The following is a 21,244-nucleotide window of genomic DNA, read 5'->3' as shown; positions in this document are numbered from 1 at the left end:
AGTTTGGATTTTCTTTTTCATTGAGCTAGGTTCTTAAAACGGGTCTTTTATAATTGCGGGTAAAGCATTTTGTACTACGTCTGAGTCTGTGCTGGCCCTACTTGCATACCTACTGCAAGTCTAGCCAGTCTAATAGTGCACATGGGTGGAGTTATCTTTCTTTTGGTATTTTCCGGGACTTTGCACAGGTAGAATTGACCTTACCATAAACCACGGCCACGAAATTGTGACATGCGCTGGGGGCACGGACGCTGGAATACCCAGCGACAACTAGCACATCTTTCTTCATACACAATCCTGCTAACTAGGCTTGCTCTAGAACGAAAATTCAAGACAGTCCCAAACACGGTAGACTAGACTTGCCCTGGCATGAAAATGTAACGAGCGTGACACACTACTGGAAACCGTTATTTTGGTGGCAGTCAGAACAATGGTAGCCGAAATGCTGACCTACTTCACATCATGTCCGAAGCGCAGCTGCTTCGTGGCACCCTGACTCACCCATGAGCATCACCCTTCACTCATCCCCAGATACCGTTTGCCCTGTTATTCCAACCCCGATTAGTTTAGTTGCAGGAATGTACTGTACATGACTGACTTGGGGTTCAATCAAACCTAGGTTAACTCATTCACTCCCAGCCATTTTCACAGAAGCAGTCCCGTTCGCTCCTGGCTGATTTACTGAATTTTGACTGATATTGCAAGGCCCACAGAATATTGTGTTCAATTGTTATAAAAGCATGGAACCTATCAAAAGAAAGATTAAAGTCTCTTATTTTATCAGGGGGAAAAAAAAGTATGTTTCTATCTGTTTCCGTTTTGCAGCAATTAGTATTAGAAGAGAGCTAAGTTTCATCAGTTTTCACAAATCTATTTAAAATTGTAAGTAATTTAGCTTTTTTTTCTAAATGGCCCTGGTTGATCTCCTTGGGGACTGGTTGGAATTTACATGGTTCTCTGAAGGCTACCATGATATCAAAATCATTTTCCCTCCCAAATGTTTTATGTATAAAATAGGTCAAAATGAGCCTGTGACATGGTTTAAGTTTGACATACGTTTGCTCCTAAGAGATTAAGTATACAAACACTGCAGCTCCTCACTCCGATGGTGTTTGATCTGTCTCACTTGTGCAGATAATAACGGAGAAGAGGACTACGAAACATTCCTTTTCTTATTTAAGTTGACTTCAGAGACCTTTTGTGGGGAGAAAGCATATCTATAGCTGCTTTTCCACCAACAAGTCCAGGATCGTTAAGTTCTGGGTAAAGGGAGTTCTTGGTTGTAAAAGTTCAGCAGGGAATTTATAATTGTGTTTCCACAGTGTCTTTGAGTTCTTGGTAATTGATTCAAATGAGTTTGATGAGCCCAGCGGGTGTAAAAACACACCCCCAAATATGACCATCCAATCAAGCCTTGGTCATTGCAGCCCGCCCCCTCAAAGTTCTTGCCTGGCTCAGCAAGACCCTGCAGCTGAGATAGTACTTGGATGCCCCCTGGGGAATTTAATTACCCCGGAAATTGTTGTTGGTGGAAAAACGCGCAAACTGAATTTTACCAAAGTAAACTGGAAAGTTCTCCAAAAGTTCCAGCGGTGGAAAAGTGCCTTATGTGTGCATCCTTGGATGTGGGTTGAGCCCCGGTCTTGGGAATCAATCAATACACAGGATTGTGTGAAGAGGTCATGGAGACATGCGCCTCTTGTCGTCTTTTTTTTTTCTTCTAACCTTCTCTCGCTCTGTCATCAAAAGCTTTCCTCCATTGTGGAACACACGCAGATTGTTGCACTAATGATGACAGTTTTTGACTGTGTGCAGTATAAGACTAAAAAGCAAAGCGATTGTAACATGTCTACACTGCAGTCTCATTGCTTGGATACCAAACTTGTTCTGTAATCTTGTTAATTGTATGCGTGACACAAAGTAAATGTTGATAACTTTGATTGTGTCTGGAGTATACAAAATACACAATTCTGATTAGAGGAACACATTGTAACGGCAGTTGGAGTCTGTCATTTCACACCGAGATGTTGATGAGCAAAGTTAGACTACTAAAATGATGAATTTAAACATGAATGTGGGAATTTTGGTATGTTAACCTTAATGCTCCACATTCAGCAACGAAGCCCATTCAAACTGCCAGAAAAGGAAATGGACTTTTCAATTGTTTGTACACAAATAGCTGAATCTCTAGAGTGCCTGTCAAACTATCACGTGTGAAATTAAATGAGCAAGTTAAAATTTTTGAGCAAGCGCCATTCATTTGCAGGCTCATGAGCATCTCCTGCATCCCCAGAAGGATTAATAGCTCAAAAAATGACACAATTTTGCTGCCCTTTTTTTTATTATTATTATTATTATTATTTTATTTTTTTATTGTAGAGATGTTGGAAAAGCTGCAAACTTAGCAACGCTGAGCCGGTTTGGTCATGAAAATTATATTTGACATTTGAACATGCTAAAACAGTGTGATTGCATACTAAAAGAAAAGAAAACAAATTTTTTGTATTTATTTATATGTAAGGTATATATTTATATGTAATTTTCTACTAACCGTTTAAAATTGTATCCATCATAAATTTTAAGTAAAAATGGAGATTTTTTTTTTTTAATAAATAACACTGATGTGCATTTTATTTAAACAATGTCAGGGGTAAAATGCCTAAATTAATTTAACAAATATTACAGGACTCTTGATAAGTAAATACCGGTCAATATGGGCCACATTAAAGAACGGAGCGGGCCATTTGTGGCCCCAGGCCTTACTTTGCCCAACTCCGATTTCAGCACCAATTATTTTTCCTAACAGCACAGCTTTTGTAGCTGTACCAAATATTGGGACTGATGAAAGCTTAGCAAAGCATTTTTGTTATTTCCATACAAAGAAGGCGTGCTTTGTCAGATTTTCTGGGCGTCGTGATCATATTTAACCTCATTAAATGGATGGGAAACAAAACAAAAGCAGCATGGCATCCAATCTCCCTTCTTTGTTCTCTAAATGAAAACGGATACGTTGCGTTAGAGCAGGATGGAACGGGGGGGGTGTGGCCTGCCACACTCCTCTCTGCAGTGTTGTGCAGACAACATAAATCATGCAGCGTGGCCACACATCAGTGATGGATGACCAGAAAAAGAAGTAGGCCAGTCTACATCACTTGTGATCTGCAGCTTCATACTGGATCCAAGTCACAGAGGTTATTTATACATTGTACACGCTCCCCTCCCTTCCACGTCCTTCCACTCTGGCTCGCCCCGATGCGAGGCGGCGTCAGGGTAAATTCAAGACATCCATAATGGAGACATGATGTTCCGGCCTGTGGACAAAGACGACTCGGGCGACTGCTGCACTCAAAGTGAAATAGTGACAAGAATGTGATCTAGTGCAGCTTTGACTCGGGCTGTGGAGACCGAGGTTGATTTTAAACATGTGTCCTTAACTATAGGCTGTGTTTGTAGTTGTAGTCAAATAATTTGCTTCGGATCGAAATGATGACCAAAAAAAATAATCATACAGTGGGCGGACGGATAGACTTGACTTTATTGATCCCTTTGGGATGGCTCCCTCTGGGAAATTGACATGTCCAGCAGCAATGAGAACAGATAATAAAATAAAAAATAATTCAATCAATCAATAAATAAGGTTATTACACCAGAGATTGAATTAATAATAATAATACTACTACTAATAATAATAATAATAAAAAGTACAAATTCAATCAATCAATAAATAAGGTTATTACACCAGAGATTTAATTATTATTATTAATAATAATAATAAAAATAAAATAAAAATTCAATCAATCAATAAATAAGGTTATTACACCGGAGATTGAATTAAATAAATTAAAGTACAGTAAAGTAAATATGTGGCTCCATGTAAACCCAGCTCATGCCTAATGGCTGTATTGTACACTGGTAGGTGTGACTGCTGTCACTTTAATGCTGGTCTATTGTCTTTCCTTCGTGCTCTAAGTTGGAGTCAAAAGATTTGACTTGTAAAAGCTCTACCACTTGTGTCAACGCTTCAAGAACTAAAGACTGTGACCATCCACACAGACCAAAGACATGGGCCAACTGCAAGAACCAATGACATGGATTAGCAAGATACATAGACTGGGCTACTAATAAATGAGGTTTGTGTGAACGCCACAGGCGTAAGCTCTGAAAATGTTTTTTGGAATTATGTTTCTATCTGCTTCAGAAGCTGAGATATCAATTATTTGGTAGACATTGACAATATTGCTGAATTTTCAGGAAAACGTCGGGTTTTCAGGGGTGAGTCTAAAGTCGCCCATAGAGGCATGTTTGTTGGCAGGCGCTTTAGGCCTTAGCGAGTTAAAAGAAGAGAACAAGAAGTGCATCGTGATGCACCCCGTAAGACAAATAAATGAATCGTGCTCATCGTGGCTTAACTTAACAGCTGCTCTTAATGATCCTTGAGAGAAGCCCTCCCACCACAATTACCACAAATGGTCTGACAGCAAGATCTCTGCTTCCGCTGCTGTAAATACACCTTGCGGAATGGCTTTTACTATTCAGGAGAATGGAGTTGATTAAGCGTCAACATGAAGTGTGCACAGTGACTTTAAAGCCACGCGACGCTGTGATGCATCGGTGTCTTTTGTGTTAACGCACAAAAAAAACACCAACTTTATTTCAACAACAACAACAAACGAAGAGCTATTTTTGGAGACGTCCCCACGCGGAAACGCATCAATACTCGCAAGAACTTTATGACTCATTGCGTCTTTGGTTGGCACGACCGCAACTTGAGTGTTTTTTAACACCAGGCAACAGGGAAGGGGGAAATAATGTCTGTTTTTTATGTTGTCACCATGGCAACCAAGTCTAGACATTTCCCCACTTTAAGTGGGTGGTTTCAGAAGTAAGAGGTGTCAAAATACCTCGCAAAAAAAAAAAAAAAAAGAAAAATTCTCCTTGCAAGTCTTTATGAATTAATCATTGAAAAACGTCTCGCTGAATCATTTCTGAAACCTTTGCTAGACGCAAACGTCCCTTGAAAAGATTCTGTTCATCACAAGAAATATTGTGAAACACTCGAGATGCTTTTGTGTGCATCTGAATGTAAATATTTCTAGCACCCGCAGCACGTGTTCATGCATTTATTTACAGCATTCAAGGTGGCCCGCAGGCAGCGGTATATGAGGAGACGGGATTTTTGACAGGCGTATTCTTGGGCTTTCACTAATTCCGTCGCCACCGACGTGCTTAAATAACTCGACTGCACAAGTCGCCTTTATTCAGCAGCAGGCACTCGAAGAGGGCACGAGACAGCCACTCCAGAATTGTAGTCGACTTCAAGCATTAACCACGGAAGGCTTGAAGGCATTTCAACTATTTTGTCACCCTCTTAAAATAATGGCTGAACTCATATTTTGACCAAAAATATACTGTATATATTTTTTGCCTGTACCATATTTTAAGACTATAAGTCACACTTATTTTTTTCCCCACTTTTTTTTTTATTGTAATTGTGGGTTTCATAACTCTGGTACTACACTGCAGCCTACTGACATACATCTTACTGTTTTTAGCCACACGCTATATATACTGTCGATGAAGGCATCTCTTGTTGACATTATGTTGTAAAAGCAGAGTAGTGGCTCTACTGTAACTCTTTGGATCATGCGATTGTGCGGGAGTACGTATGGTTATGGTACAACAAATACCTTCTACAGTCATTACTCATCGCTCTTCACTTCCTGTCAGCTGAGTGTATCTATTTCCACGCGTCCAAGTGTCAAGGTCACACAGCTGACGCCACACTGAAGCATATCGCATCCCCTGGAAGCTACAATATTAAAATACGCCAGAGATGCCGCCCTGCTGCCCTGCTCATCATCCGCAGCGGAAGACTGTTTGAGTAGGAAACAACTTGAGTGTGGCACTGTATGATGTTTCCCCCCCAGCTGTGACCAGAATAGCCTCACGCTCATTAAAGCCTCTCCTCTCATTCATCCCAGCCAACAATCGCAGCTCAAAGCATCACATATCTCCTGTTTTGCTGCCATTTTTATTTGTTATTTTTTTCCATGGGGCCACATAGCGAGCGCTATCCTTGGTCCACGCCTCATGACTCAGAGGAAGTTGGCAGCGAGGAGCTCCGTCTTTATCACATCCTCATCAAACACAAGCGCGGCTGCCGGCTCAGGCTTCTCTGCGGGCTGGCTGCCAAAGAAGCCTGTTTTAGCTGCCCTGATAGCCTGGTGGCCTCGTTGGAGCCGGACATGCAGCCACAAACTCTTACCCCCCAAAACGCCAAACCCCACGGCTATAATCTGGGCTTTGAGGGCGGTCAGCGACATTTTAGAGGGAAGATAGGATGCTACAAGGTGAATTTCGAGTACATTTTAGAGACTGTGAAAATTAATCGATTCGTCGACAAGTATTCGATTATCAAATTAATCTGCAACCACTTTAATAATCGAGTAATCGTTTGAGACATGTTTTAATTTAAAATTGTCGAAATCTTCTGATTTCAGCATATCAACAGTAATTGTTCACCAATTTCTGTAGTCTTGCAGTCATGAAAGAAGGCTGATTAACTTATGTGTTTAATCAAAATAAACATTTGCAAACATCTGTTTTTAGTTTAGAAAACAATGACCGAACTAGTAAAATAGTACAACGCCCCCCCCCCCCCCCCCCAATGCCTTTTTTTTTTTTTTATCACTATACAAATACAAAGTACGAAATAACACCAATCAATGGTTAATAAACAGTAATCAGAGAAAAAAATATTTTGTAGCACACTTAAATGCAAAATTAATCCAATTCATCCACTGAATAATCAATAATCAATTCTAAAAATATTTGATAGTGGCAGCATGAGTACATTTCGCCCTAAAAAAAAAAAAAAAAAAAAATTCAGCACATTCAGCCACAGTCTAAACAGAGTAAACTTGACACTTGGAAGAGTAAAATACTAAACAAACAAACAACAACAACAACAAAAACACTCAATGATTGAGGAACGATCCCACCATCTTAAGCATAGGAGGCAGCCACTCTACCACTTGAGCTATGTGACTTATTGTTAGTTAACATATTGCAGGTGTGTCCAAAAGGAGAACAAAAAAATGTGTTATGTGCTGGAGGTTTGATCCCACAGCGCGTCTTTCCAGTTGAAACCAGATGATGGTTACATCAGTTCAAAACAAGACACTTGACCTCACGGTCATGAACCCAACTTAACAGGTCATGAACTCAAACTTAACCCTGGCGTGACCCCAGACATGACAAAATGGAGGCACGAGGATTCCACCTGACACGTGACATATATTGACAGAGAGTAGAAGTGTCATATGGGTCAGTGGGCAGATTGGCTGTCTTCCAACCTGAAGGTTCTCTGATTGTTCCTCAACTTGAGTGATATTTTTTTTTTAATATACTTTTTTTTTTTTTTTTTTTTACTCTCTTCTGAGTATAAAGTTTACTCTGTTTAGACTGAGACCGAATACCTGTATAGTCTTTTTCAGATTAAAATTTACTGAGTAGTGCAATGAAAGATTAACTGGGAAAACTGCAAATCTTTTTGTAGGACATACAGATTTTTGCTTATTGTGGATTAAAAAGCTTTTAACTCATTCACTCCCAGTCATTTTCACAGAAGCAATTCCGTTCGCTCCCGGCTGTTTTACTGGATTTTGACTGATTTTGCAAGGCATACAGAATATTGTGTTCTATTGCTATAAAAGCATGGAATCTATCAAAAGAAAGATTAAAGTCTCTTATTTCATCAGGACAAAAAAAAAAAAAAAAGTATGTTTCTATCTGTTTCCGTTTTGCAGCAATTAGCATTAGAAGAGAGCTAAGTTTATCAGTTTTCACAAATCTATTTAAAATTGTAAGTAATTTAGCTTTTTTTCTACATGGCCCAGGTTGATCTCCTTTGCTCTGCTGCCACCTGCTGGCCGTTTGTGTAATAACCACCATTTCTGCAACCGTTCTTTGCAGTTGAGAGGCTGCGTCAAAGCCTTATGTATGCTCTAGCATAAAAAAAACAAAAAAAATGTATAAATACGTCTTTGGGACACTTAAAACATAAAAAAAAACGTATTTACACGTTATTGGGAGCAAATGAGTTAAGAAAAAAAAAACGGTTCCGAAAAAGTTGAAACGTTATGCAATGTTTCGGCTAGTTCGGTGATTCTTTCACACACCACTAGAGGGAGCTTGATTACCACTAGTCTTTATGAATCACTGATATAGCAACCCGCACTAGACCCTGTGAGATCGAGTTCAATTTTTTTTTTTTGTCAATTTGCCTCCTGTTCAGACTGTGACCTTTCAAATGTCCTGGCATTTACATTGTGCTTATCCAAAAACACAACGCTGGGGAGATGCTGAATTATTGATGCGGGAAGCAACAAACAGTGGACCTCGACCAATCCACATCATATTTCATACCTCGTCTGTGACGCTTTCTTGGCTTATCCGACAAAGCAGGCTTTTCATGTCATTGAATTAATCCCCCCCACCCCCCCCATCCCTTTGTTTTGCCCGCCTCGTCATGAAGTCACAATGGAATACGATGTGTGGTAAGCGGATGCTCGTCATTGTCATTCAGCCGGAGACAGGCGGCGTACTTAACAAGCCAAAGCTCGTTAGATTAATTTCTGTTTCCCTCTCGCTGGCGCCCCGTCTGAATGTAAACACTCTGATGCGTCGTATCATGGCTTTTGAGCTGACACCATGCCGGCAATAATGACAGTATTACGCACGTTGTTAGTGTGGTGCCCTCCACCTCACCTATTTTAGTGGTTGACAACATTGGCGCCAATGTTACTTTTCAGAACTTGTCAATTTAGTTCAGCGGTTCTTAACCTGGGTTCGAGCAAACCCCAGGGGTTCGCTGAGTCAGTCTCAGGGGTTAAACGGAGGTCAAGAGACACACCCGACTCAAATGATTCGTGATGATACGCCCAAATTGACTATAATTGGTTGCAGGTGATCACGCCAAATTTGCTTGGCTTATTTGTGATGCAGGAATTTGGTGCACTCAGTAGTCAACTTGGGGTTGGTGTGATGATACGTCATGTAATTTAGTAATTATTTTAACCTCTTAAATATTGATTATGCTGAATCTAATTGTTACATTTGTTTAACAATTATTGTGTGGGCCAGTTCATATGCAAATTACATAAAAGGAGGAGTAAAAGACTAGCATGGTGGTTAGCGTGAAACTACGACGCAAACGACTCTCTTAATTCAATTGTTATGGGATGTTTGCCCTCCGGGAGGCGCCGCGGGAGCTATGCAGTGACGTCAGCTGGAAAGGTATAAATAAGTGGTGTCCAAACTACTGCCCGGGGGCCATTTGCGGCCCGCCATCCATTTTTCAGTGGCCCGCGACATATGCTAAAAATGGCATTTGACTCAGTTCAAATAAAATAAACGAAGCAAAAATGTTGATGAGATGGTCAAAGTAAGAAGGGAGGGTATCGAAAAACAGGTGCCTTTAAAAGGTTATTTTAGTTCACTAAAACTAATGAAAAAACTAAAACTAAAATTCAAAAAACAATATTGTTACCGAAATAAAATAAATACAAAAATGCTTTGTGAAAAACGAAAACAAACTGAAACTATATTTGACTAACTAAAACTGACTATAATTATAGCAAACGTCCGTTTTAATCTTTAGTAATTTCATGCACATAAAAAAAACAAACAAACAAAAAACTAATACTAAAACGAGAACTAAACTAATAAAAACTAACTAAAATAAAAAATTCCAAAACTATATATATATATATATATATATATATATATATATATATATATATATATATATATATATATAAATATATATACACATACACACGATTTCAGAGAAAAGGAGTAAAATGCCACAAATATCGCCTGACTTTAGATCATGAGATGCTCAGTGGGCCGGTTTAAGCACAGACGGGGCCAAATGTGAAGCCCAGGCCATACTTGGTGGACCAGCCAGGACACCAATTTTGCCATTGGCACTCATGTTAGCTGTTCCAAGCATTGTGCATTGTTTCTGTCATGTAAAATCTACCACACACTAAAAATGATCTGGCAAGAGTGAGAGGTAGTGGGGGAAGATACTTATTCCTTAGCTCTTCTTTAAGGCATTATCTCCACGGGGCTTTTAAGCACATTTCTTTATTCTGTGTCTCGCTGTGGATGTGTCTCATAGACCACATCAGTTATTTACTGTACATCCTTGTATCCACTTATCTGGTTCAGGATTGTTGTGCGGCAGTGCGGCGAGTGTGCTTTCTTTCAACAACTCTGCTGAGTCCTTCCCGCTGATTTGTTTATATTTTCATTCGCACTGACCTCACACTGTTACTACCATTTCATTTTCTTTCCAATCCAAAACAAAATCTGACAACACGCATAAAGCTCAACAACACCACTGCTACTACCGTATCAAAACACAAAACCTGCAATAAGTGTAGCATTGACCGCATTGATCCTTCTTGTTATCGCTTTCGAAACGCATGGAGGGAGCAGAAAAGCGCACATTTTTCGCTGTGTCGCTGCTTATAAACTCACCGCCGATGCTTGTAATGGAGCCCAGTGGACGTAAGCGATTCGCTCCTGCGAAACCAAACGGATGATGAGACATAAAGTCAACACAGCACTTAACACTAACTGCATCCAGTTCAAGGATAGTAAAAGCACACAAGCTAGCACAAGAAAGTACATTTAATGTCGTATGTGAACGCCACAAGTGTTGTTGGAAGATAAACACTAAATCAAAATGTTCAGAGATAAGAACAAATTATTATTATACAAATTATAAGAGATTATAACAAAGATTCTAAGAAAATTCTTAAATACAAGGCTATGCTAAAATGCTAACAAACGTCACAAAATGGCTGCCATCAAGAATAGGCAAAACAAGCTTATAGAGACTGAAATAAAATATTTTCACTACTTACATGTAATGTCTACTAAATTATGGTTGATTTGAGACAGCCTGTTTGTCAGGTGAAACACATTTGCCTTCACCTTAACACAGGATGTTGAAAAAAAAGCTTCCTGTTTTCACAGGAAGTCAGAAAAAATAACTTCCTGTCACAACTACTGAAGCCAAAGTAATCTGACAGTTTCAAATGATATATTTATGTAAGTATTCTTGGTGTTTGTTTGTTTGTTTGCTAAAATTTCTTAAGTCAAAGCGGCAGGAGAAAGACCAAATGTGATGCATTCATTCACTCACAGTGACTAAATCCAAATTCAGTTGAAACTATTTCCATATGCAAAAAGCTGAAATTGAAAGACCTGAAAATGGTGGGGGGGAGAAAAATCTGCTTTAAAAATATATATATCACTGGCGTCGGGCCAAAACCTCCTAAGTCACAATTTGGTACATTCCAAATTAAAAAGAAAAAAAATCGATATTGTTGGTCAGTCCACCATGTGTTATTTTTACAATTTATTGAGCCATCTAAAATGTTAAAAATGACTTGCTCTCATTTTAATGATGCAATATTAATACAATAATATAAACAAATACTTAATGGTTGAACATTTTTGGGGGGTCTCCTGAAAAGCAACTATTTTGGGGGTACAAGGTTTCGGTTATGTAACCTCGTGAAACTTGTACCTTGGAATTCACACCGTCTTAATGCATACAGTGTTTGTATATAATTCATTTAATCAATTTTTTAAAATTATATTTCCCTTTAAATATGAACTAGATTTTTTTTTTTTTTTTTTTTTTTTAATACTAGTAGTAGTACGCTAAATTATATTATTCGCGAGGATGAAGAGGTGCTAGGACCTACCATCCACATCCACGAAACAATTTTACTGCTGGAAGAATTTTGACTTCCCTCTCAGATGACAGTGAGGTGTCTGCTTTTCCTGTAATTAAAATGAACCATCTCTTACTCATGGACCCCCGAAATCAAATCCTTAATTGCTTCCCTCATTAAAAAAACATGCCTTGTGTCTTTGTGACGTGCGCCACATTAAACTGGATTACTGCCGTCACCACGCATGCACTTAATCACGCATTTATTTATTTATTTATTTAAAATCATTATTGCCAGGTCATTTAGTGGCTACAGAGATTAGTGTACTTGTTATAATATGTACTATTCACCGTATTAATTTTTGCTGAATCATGTTTTAAGATAGCGGTTCCATCGTTAAGGTTCACAAGGTTACATAAATACACAGCCGGGAAAATCCACAAGGCCGTGTACCCAGGTGTCTTGTTGTTATGACAACTCTTTGACAAAGTACACAACACACGTCACACGTAGCCTTCACATAGCAATCAATATGTTGTATAAAATTGTCCCGGGTGAACTCGAACAGGGTTTCACTTCCATCTTTTATGTAAAGAGAACAAAAGAACAATTATTTTCCTCAATAAATTGTTCCTCCATTGTTGACTGAGCCTCATTAAAGGGGTCTTGATCTTCGGATCTTTAATTTGGGAGTCCAATCACCACCACCCTCCTTGTTATTCTGTCTCGATTGTTATGGAATTTAATTACTGCTATTGAATCAGATGGATTATTCACAGTGGTCATGAATCTTTATGACTCAAATTGTTCTTCGACATTTTTTTTTTTACAGACACGATGTTGAAAGAAAATGCCACCACTTTCCATTTTACCAGCCTAACATTAAATATGGCCTTGTGGGATTCAAATATATGCACGGCAACCTATAATCGATGCTCAGATATTTAAAAAAATAAAAAATAAAAAATAAAAAATCATAATTCTTACAGCGTTGTCATTAGTTCCCTTTTTATCAAGTATAGTGCACGGCCAGACAGGAAGTACAAAGTTGTGTATTAATGAATCAAAAGTGTTGGGACAGGTGTCAGCCAGATTGCTGATGGATAACCTCACTTTTTAACGGAGGGCCTGTCTCTGTGGAGCACGCCGAGACGGTTTGAAAAAGCGCTGAATTTTTGATGGGAGCACCCCCCACCCCCCACCCCAAACAACGAGCGCGCCCGTCATCGAAACACAAGAGGAGTAATTAACCAACAGCTGAACTGCTCTGATTTCATACTTAATACCTTCTTGTTTTTTTTGTTTTTTTTGTTTTTTTTTGCAAAGTGGATTTCAAATGGATTTCTTTCAACGACACGTGAGCGAAGTTCGGGAGTTCACGAGCCTTTTTTAAAAAAAAAAAGAGCATTGTTGAGAGTCACACTCTTGTTCTGCTTTTTAAACAGTAGTGCAATCTATTCAATTTTGCTCAAGAGTGAATTGGAGGACCATTCAAATCACACTCATGCAGTGTCATACTATATGACCTTTCAAAACTAAAGCTGCACAGTGAACTGATTCTGCTATTTCACTGATTTTTGTTTTGTTTTTCTTGTTCAAGTAATAACTAAATTTGGCGAAACATTTGTTTATTTTGTGCGTAATTCCACTGTATGCCACTAGGTGGCATCACACTTATTTAGTTTGAGATGGCGTACATTTGAAAGAAGAAGAACAAAAAATAGGAAGTATTTCAGCACAGTCTATTTTTTGGCTGTTTTTCAATATGAAGAATGCAGAAAATGGTTTTGTGAACTTACCACAGGTGAGAACATTCTTCCTAAGAATGCAAGTCTCTTTGAAAATTGGAATGGTTGTTTTGTTTCTTGGTCAGCAATGGATGACATTTCATGAGATAACATCAGGGACATAAGAATAGACAAGAATGGCTACTAGTATTAAAAATGATTGCCATCTGCTATCATCCTGCTTTTTTCGCCTACAGAAAGTAGATTCATTTTATAATGCACATGTTGCGGCACAATAATAGATCTACTGTGTTTTGTGAGATGATACGTTAAATGCGGTTGTTTGAAAAGCAACAGGAGTTTTGGTCCAATTAAAAATTGGTCGATTTTAAAAGAGTGAATACCGGGTGAATAAATCAGCCGACCTATCGTTGGGGCCCTAGTATGGCTACCAAGAGGCTTGGAGTGGAACAACAGCACCCACCATTTGACGAGTATTCGCTGTCACATAGCAGTAAAGTTACATCCGGAGTTATTTAATTTAGTAGCCCCACTTTTTAGTAAGTCTCAACATTTTTTGAAAGGCTTCAAACGGGAGCGCTGTTAATATTCTCCTTTATGGTTTTGAAAGGGGCACACTTGACACTTGAGTTGTCACTCTGTGTGGCCTATATTACATTCCAATTCAAACCAACAGCGGCTCAAAATGACACCCAACTGAAAAAAAAAATCATCATGTTCTTTTTTTACTGCAGGCGGATAATCCTCCAAACAATCCCGTCTATTCTCTTCCACCCTCGTATTACATTAAGCTAATTGTGCTGTTAAACACAAAGGGGATCCGGGCGGACTACTGTACTTTAGATAAGTTAACAATCTGCTAATTAATTTAAAGAGGAGCTTGGTCATGTTTAACCTAAAGAGCAAAGAGGCACTGATGAAAGTTAAATGGTGAGGCTTCACGGAAATACACCGCATGCTTGAAATCACATCATTCCAATGTCTTTGCTCTCAACTGGCACAATCGGAATATGCGGAATGCCAAGTGTTGGTCGAAAATAACACATGGAATCGGACAGCTCCAAATGGGAGTCAGACCTTTTCCAAATGAGGAGAAATACCCGAGAAACAACGTATACGGAAGCATAAACAAACAGATTGGATACACATGCTGTTCACTAATCACAAATTCATCTACAGTGATACTTTGAGGTAAGAACTTAATTTGTTCTGTGACCATGCACTTCTCAAATCACTTTTTCTCATTGAAAATAAATGGAAATATTATTAATCAGTTCTACTAAGCCTTCACTTTTATATATATATATATATATATATATATATATATATATATATATATATATATATATATATATATATATATATATATATACATATATATATATATATATATACATATATATATATATATATACATATATACATATATATATATATATATATATATATATATATATATATATATATATGAATAAATGTCATTCTTTGCAGAGGATAAAGAATATATGACTGAGTACTGTTAGTACTGTTATATTGTCTTCCTGCATGCGTTGTTGTATGGTTGTTTTCAGTACATTGCTTAAAGTGTATGCTAATTAGATCCATAAAGAGGCATTATACCAGAATTGAGCACTTGGCCCTGCAGTGTAGATCCATCCTAATTGAGTTCTGAAAGTCAGAATTAACTACATCCAATTTTCCAAAGTTATCGGTGAAAAGAAAGTTGAGCACTCACAAGTCCCGCATGATCTCCGTCGTCCAATTTTCAGGAATAATTTTCCCTCTTTTCAACTCTGTTGATCGTCACGTCGCCGCTGACATTCTCTGCTTAAATGAATCTGCAGAGGATTGGCCTTCTCCTCGTCTGGGCTTCATCCAAATCATCAATCACGTCGTATCATCGTTGCGCCATTTCTTCTCGCGCTGCACCCGTCTTGACTTTCTCTGAAGTGAGAGCTACAAAATGAAAATGGGGATTTCTTTTTTAAGGAATGGGACTGTGCTGTTTTGTTCCTAACGATCAAAAATAAAAACTTAAAAGATTCCTGATTAATTGTATCTCACAGTGGAGTTTTATTTTGAATCGTGCTCCAATACCTCAACAGGAGCCAATTTCGTCTGATAGATGAATGGATTTTTTTCCCCTCCCTCAGACTGTGAAAGGGTTTAATAAAATAACAACAATAATTTTTTTACTTGTATTATTTTTTAAAGCAAATAACAGAGGATAGGTTCAATCAAATCAGTAATGTGCAGGGGCAATGCGTTCAAAAGTCATTACTTACATTGCACTTAGCTCCCACATTTGCATTTCAATTGAGCTTGTTGATGCTTTTTGCACACAGAATCACTTTAAAATTACCTTTTCATCAGCTGTGTGTCAGCCCAGCTGTCACTTTTACACACTCCCACTTATCATCGCCTCCATCTTTCCAGGATAAGACCCGTTTACCTTTCCTGGTGGCGGTGCTGTGTGGGCTCACATCGCGGGACACCCTCACTGATATTAGCATTCCGCTCATATTGGTCTGACTCATCTGAAGAGACAGGCAGAGAATTAAAAAAACAAAAACAAAAAAAAACATGCCTCTCTCCTTTCCGAGGGTCTTAATTCCCTGGCAGCAGGGAAACTTTTTATTTCTGGAAGGCATTAAAGAGATTTTGGCACGAATCCCAGTAAAACTATGAAGTGACACACGGGTACGCCCAGGCCGAAGGGTCTCGCTGACAGGTCCGCCCACAGATGGAGATCACCCCGGAGAACGGCGGAGGTGGCCAATAAGAATGTCTTCCATCAGCATCTGCAGACACAGTAATAACACACAGTCAGTGTAATCATTTTGACAATGACACAGTGATGAAGCATTTCAGCATACTGACGACAGGATACGGCTGTAGTCACTGTACTATGAAAGTATGCCACTTTAGTCCTTGTAAAGGAAGGAAATCAAGGAAAAACCAATAGAGCTCAGAATCAGATGAATGATGGGTAATAAACTTATTGTAGTAGCTGTTAGGTTCAGAACATTATTGATAACTTAATAGCTATGGAAAAAAAAAAAACATTTAATGTTGAATCAGTTAATTGTACTCGTTAAAATGTAATGATGATGATCTAAGACAAGCACAACCACATGAATTATCCCATTAAAGCAGGAGACCGATATTAAATGGATAGATAACATTCTAGTTATTATGAAAGCCATACATACAGTATCTATTTTTTAAATATACAGTATGTATCAGCAGATAAAATGTCTCCTAAAAGTCACTTGCTTCAATGTGTGTCTCTGAATTTTGTACAGTATTTACATCTATCTACTTAGCTACCTAGCTAAGTAGCTACTTTTATCTGTCTAGTTAGCTAGCTACACTCAATATCTAGCTTAGTTAGCCAGTCTATCTGCTTAGTTAGTTAGCTAGCTAAGTAGCTACTTTTATCTGTCTGGTTAGTTAGCTAGCTAGCTAGCTACACTCACTATCTAGCTTAGTGAGCCAGTCTATCTGCTTAGTTAGTTACCTAGCTAAGTAGCTACTTTTATCTGTCTAGTTAGTTAGCTAGTTAGCTACACTCACTATCTATTTTAGTGAGACAGTCTATCTACTTAGTTAGTTAGCCAGCTAGCTAGGTAGCTACTTTTATCTGTCTAGTTAGTTAGCTAGCTAGCTCGCTACACTCACTATCTAGCTCGTGAGCCAGTCTATCTACTTAGCTAGTTAGCTAGCTAGCTACTCCAGTTATCTATCCATCCATCCAGGCAATAGAATTGAAACTTTTCTACTACCAGCATGCAACAGAATCAAAAAGTTTCCCGAAAGTAACATATACTCCGGTCATAGTCGGAGGTTGAAAAGAGGAAGGAAGAACGATCTCCGCCATTTTGTCTCGCCCTTGGCTGGCCACCTATAGTGTGTGTATGTGTGCGAGTTGGTTTGATTGTAGGTTGAATAATGTATTTGTTTGCGGTCCGCTGCCACATTTCCCCTCTACATTTCTCCTTATTTATTCACCATAATAGCATCCTATAAGACGCGGCGTCAACACTGAGGCCGTCACAATGCATTATGCAACAACTTTCCAACTGTCGGAAATAAAGTGTATCGACACGTCTCCGTCGCGAGGATCTGTTCCCTCATACGGGACGCTATATTATGTATTTTTGCGGGAGTGTGCAAACACATGTGAGCACACGCGCGTTATCACGCGACACAGAGCCACTTTGCCAGCTCAGCTAACACAGCGGGACCGACAAAGCGGCCCGCAGAACTCTCTAAATTATCCAGCTGCCCCCGGCTCGGTCCAGCTGCCCTCTTTGCGCCGCGCTCATTTATAATACAAGTCATGTGACAGGCTACTGCATTAGCACACGGTCACGTTCAGCCCCACACATAACACGCAGACTTTTCCCAGCACTTAGCTGCAGCTGGACCAGTCGCCGCCCCCCCTCTTCAAAGATGGCCGTCTGTTTGCCACACGCCGCCCAGTTCTGTCGCTGATGGTGTGAAAATTAATTCAGCAGCTCATTGCGCATTAACACTGCAAAAAGAGATAAAGAGATTAGGGGAATAAAACCTGGCACGCACGCACAAACGCACACACAAACTGTAGCTGTGGGCCCTTAACTTTAGGAAGCACTACAATAGGGAAATTAGTTTACTTTGCTTAATGAAATTGATCCGTTTTGTGGTGGTTGTTTTTTTTTTAGCCTAGCTAATTTTCCTGCATGGCCACTTGTTGCTAGGCAGAGTTCAAAGGGCTGCATTATAACTCCCTCGCTTTATTTATTGACTTGTTTACATATCATTGTTTCATGAATTTATGTATTTTGACGACACCTGAAAACTGTTTTCAATTGTGGGGGAAAATGAATGCATAATGTTTCTTTAAACAGCCCACCTTTTGGGTTCAAGCAGAGTTTAAAATTCTAAACGTCCTCTCATCATTTTTCACCACTTTTTTTTTTTTGTAATCCTTCTGTGCCCTGACACACCTTCCTGCACTCCTCCGTATCCACTTGACGCCTTTAATTGATAGCGCCACACACCATTAGTGCCATTCTTCTGCTTTGCTGGCTGGTTTTAAATGGTTTTCTCTTGATGATTCATCATAGTTAGATTCGACCTTTGCTGTCAGTTCTTTCACGTTCCATCTCAATGTTTGCCTTACTTTGGCTCCAGTACAGTGTATCCGTATGTCTGTCCGGTACTACTCATAGAAAGTGGCCAATTTGCATTTGTTTTAAGTAGAGCTGTCAAACTCAATCGATTAATCGACAAGTAACGGATTATCAAATTCACCGACAACTATTTTTGTCATGGCCTGGGTCGCATGCGCCAGAGTTCATGACCTGTTGTGTGTCCGTTTCGGTCCTGATGTCACAAGTGTCTGTTTACAAAACGTGATGTTCGTGATGTCAACCTTTAATCCTTTAGGTGATGTTTGGACCTTATGTGATGTCGTTCTTTAGTCTTTTACGATTCACTGTCTGTAAGTGAGGTTTGTGTCCAACTGTCCTGTGTACAGCGTCTCTGAGTTTCTGCCTCTCGATGTGAATAAATGGAGAAAATCTTATTTGTGTCTGCATTTGGGATCCAAACCTTTCAGTACGCAACAATTTTAATCATCGCATAATCGTTTGGAGCCTATTGGGGGTTTTTTTTTTCCATTTAAAATGGTCCAAATCCTCTTATTTAAACAGAGCACCTTTATTAAACAAGATAATCAATCTTGTTTAATAAAAATAAGACATTTGCAAACGTTTTCACTACAATGACTGAACCGCTAACATAGTACAATATCAGTCCAACTTGTTTTTAATCAATTTATACGAATACAAAGTATTAAATCAACACCAATCACTGGAAAACTGGGGGGGGGGTTTTATAATACACTAATGCAAAATTAAAATGAATCTCATTAGTCAATTAATTAATCAATTGATTAGTTGATTCTAAAATTATTCAATAGTGACAGCACTAGTTTTTTTTTTTATGTTTTAACAAATTAACTGTATTTATTAAAACATCAATTTTTACGATTGAGAAAAGAGAGCAAAGCTTGCATGTTGTGATTGACCTCCTTTTGTATTCTTTGTCCTCTTCTTAACGCGGGACAGTTTTCCGTAACAAATTGCCGTGGTCGGCCCCAAAACAGGCGACCGCATTCCTGCTCTGGCAACGGTGGTGGTCCGCAGCTGTCAGAACGGCGGGCGCTCGCTTCTCTTGATGATGACATGATTGTAGTCTGCCTCCAACACCAATTTAAACGTCAGGTTCACTTAAGAACAAACAACTTGTTTTTAACCGGGCCCAAAAAGGAAGAGAAGAGACAATTATTTACATTGATGGTGTTTCCAAAGTGACTTCATTGCATTTCTCTTGAGGTTGTCTTTGTTTTTGTCTGCCTCCCAAATCTCTAATTGGGCTTTTTACAGCTGCAGTTTATGCGCTACTTTATTTTTAAGTGAGTGGTTGGAATTGTAAATTAGATCCTAAACCTGACAAATGCCATCGGTGAACACCTCAAAGCCTTTTGAGTGAATAAAGAGGCTTGGAAGTGAAAATGACAGGACGCTCATTCCGAAGCGGTTTGATGGCGTTCTTCAACCTCAAGTCATGCAAGCGTGCCTGTGGGATGTCTCGAAGAGATGATTCTGATCCTACGTTGCGACGTCGCGTGTGTCCTGAGCAGGAGTGCGGCGAGATATCGATATCACGATAAATCGTGATACTTTGTCTCCCGATAGATAATTGATACGTCGACACAAGTATCGCGATATTTGTAGTTAATATTCAGCTGCATTGTTCATTACTTATTGAGCAATTACTTGGCCAGCCACTAGGGGGAGTGCCTCATAAGAGGGGCTGGGAAATGTACCGAAGTATTCAGGCGAAGAAGACTCATCAGCTTACTTTGACTTGTGTCAGACATTTATCTGTCCAGAAAATGATTCAGTTTTGTATACGTTTCTAATTTAGTAATTTTATTTTTTAATTTTTTTTTTTTTAAATTTACTTTTGCAATGTTACGCAAAAAATTGTGTCACAGTTGAAAAAATCAAACAATTGACTATGTAACTGTAACTGACATGTTGACATGAACAGAATCAACAGTGCCTCCGCGCAATTTCTTGACACCTGTTGAAATACTTTTGGATGTGAGGAGTTAAAAAAAAATAATAATAATAATAATAATTAACACCTCAAAACAAAGCATGTAAAACCTGAACCTCTGCAGGCGATGTCCTTCAGTAACGAGCACATTTTCACACCACGATAGCAGAATAATTTCTCTTTAACGACACGCTGGCCATAAAGTAAAGGGTGACACATGCTACGTTACATGCGGAGAAATGGATGATGTGGGTCACTTGCCGGCACACATGAATGAATGCGGCGTGGAAGTTAAATTTTAAAAAAGCACCCACCTGGAAAGGTGATGTTGGGGATGACAATCAAGGCCGTAGGAGACGAACGCCACTGTGATGAATAGTGCTGTCACGAACATTTTTTTTTTTTTTTAAATTGAGTCTCCTATTGATTATTTCATCGAGTAATCGATTCATCTGGAGGAGTGAGTCTTGCTCTGTGTTTAACAGAGACGTAGCCAGCACAAATGGCATCCCTTTAAATGTCTTCCATTTAATTCCAATTTGGTTTTAAATGTTGTTGTTTTTTTTATTTATTTGTTTTATTCCAGATGTAATTTAAGAAAATGCCTTCTAAAAGAAATTGAATTGG

At 38.9% G+C, this 21,244-nt stretch overlaps 2 protein-coding genes across 2 annotated transcripts in view; one reads left to right on the top strand and one right to left on the bottom strand.

Annotated features, from left to right (window-relative positions):
* Positions 1–21,244, bottom strand: part of dph1 (diphthamide biosynthesis 1) — a 226,629-nt gene that overhangs the window by 123,271 nt on the left and 82,114 nt on the right. The window contains exon 6 of the mRNA XM_077541010.1: positions 15,240–18,041. The gene's annotated coding sequence lies outside the window, so the exon portion shown is untranslated. The remainder of the gene's footprint in view (positions 1–15,239; positions 18,042–21,244) is intronic.
* rtn4rl1b (reticulon 4 receptor-like 1b) overlaps positions 1–21,244 on the top strand; it is a 145,330-nt gene that overhangs the window by 58,021 nt on the left and 66,065 nt on the right. The gene's annotated exons all lie outside the window — the stretch shown is intronic.

This window comes from Festucalex cinctus, chromosome 13, assembly GCF_051991245.1.
Source record: "Festucalex cinctus isolate MCC-2025b chromosome 13, RoL_Fcin_1.0, whole genome shotgun sequence".
Taxonomy (NCBI): domain Eukaryota; kingdom Metazoa; phylum Chordata; class Actinopteri; order Syngnathiformes; family Syngnathidae; genus Festucalex; species Festucalex cinctus.
The sequence above is the reverse complement of the archived record's forward strand: the minus strand, read 5'-3'. Positions and strand labels throughout refer to the sequence as shown.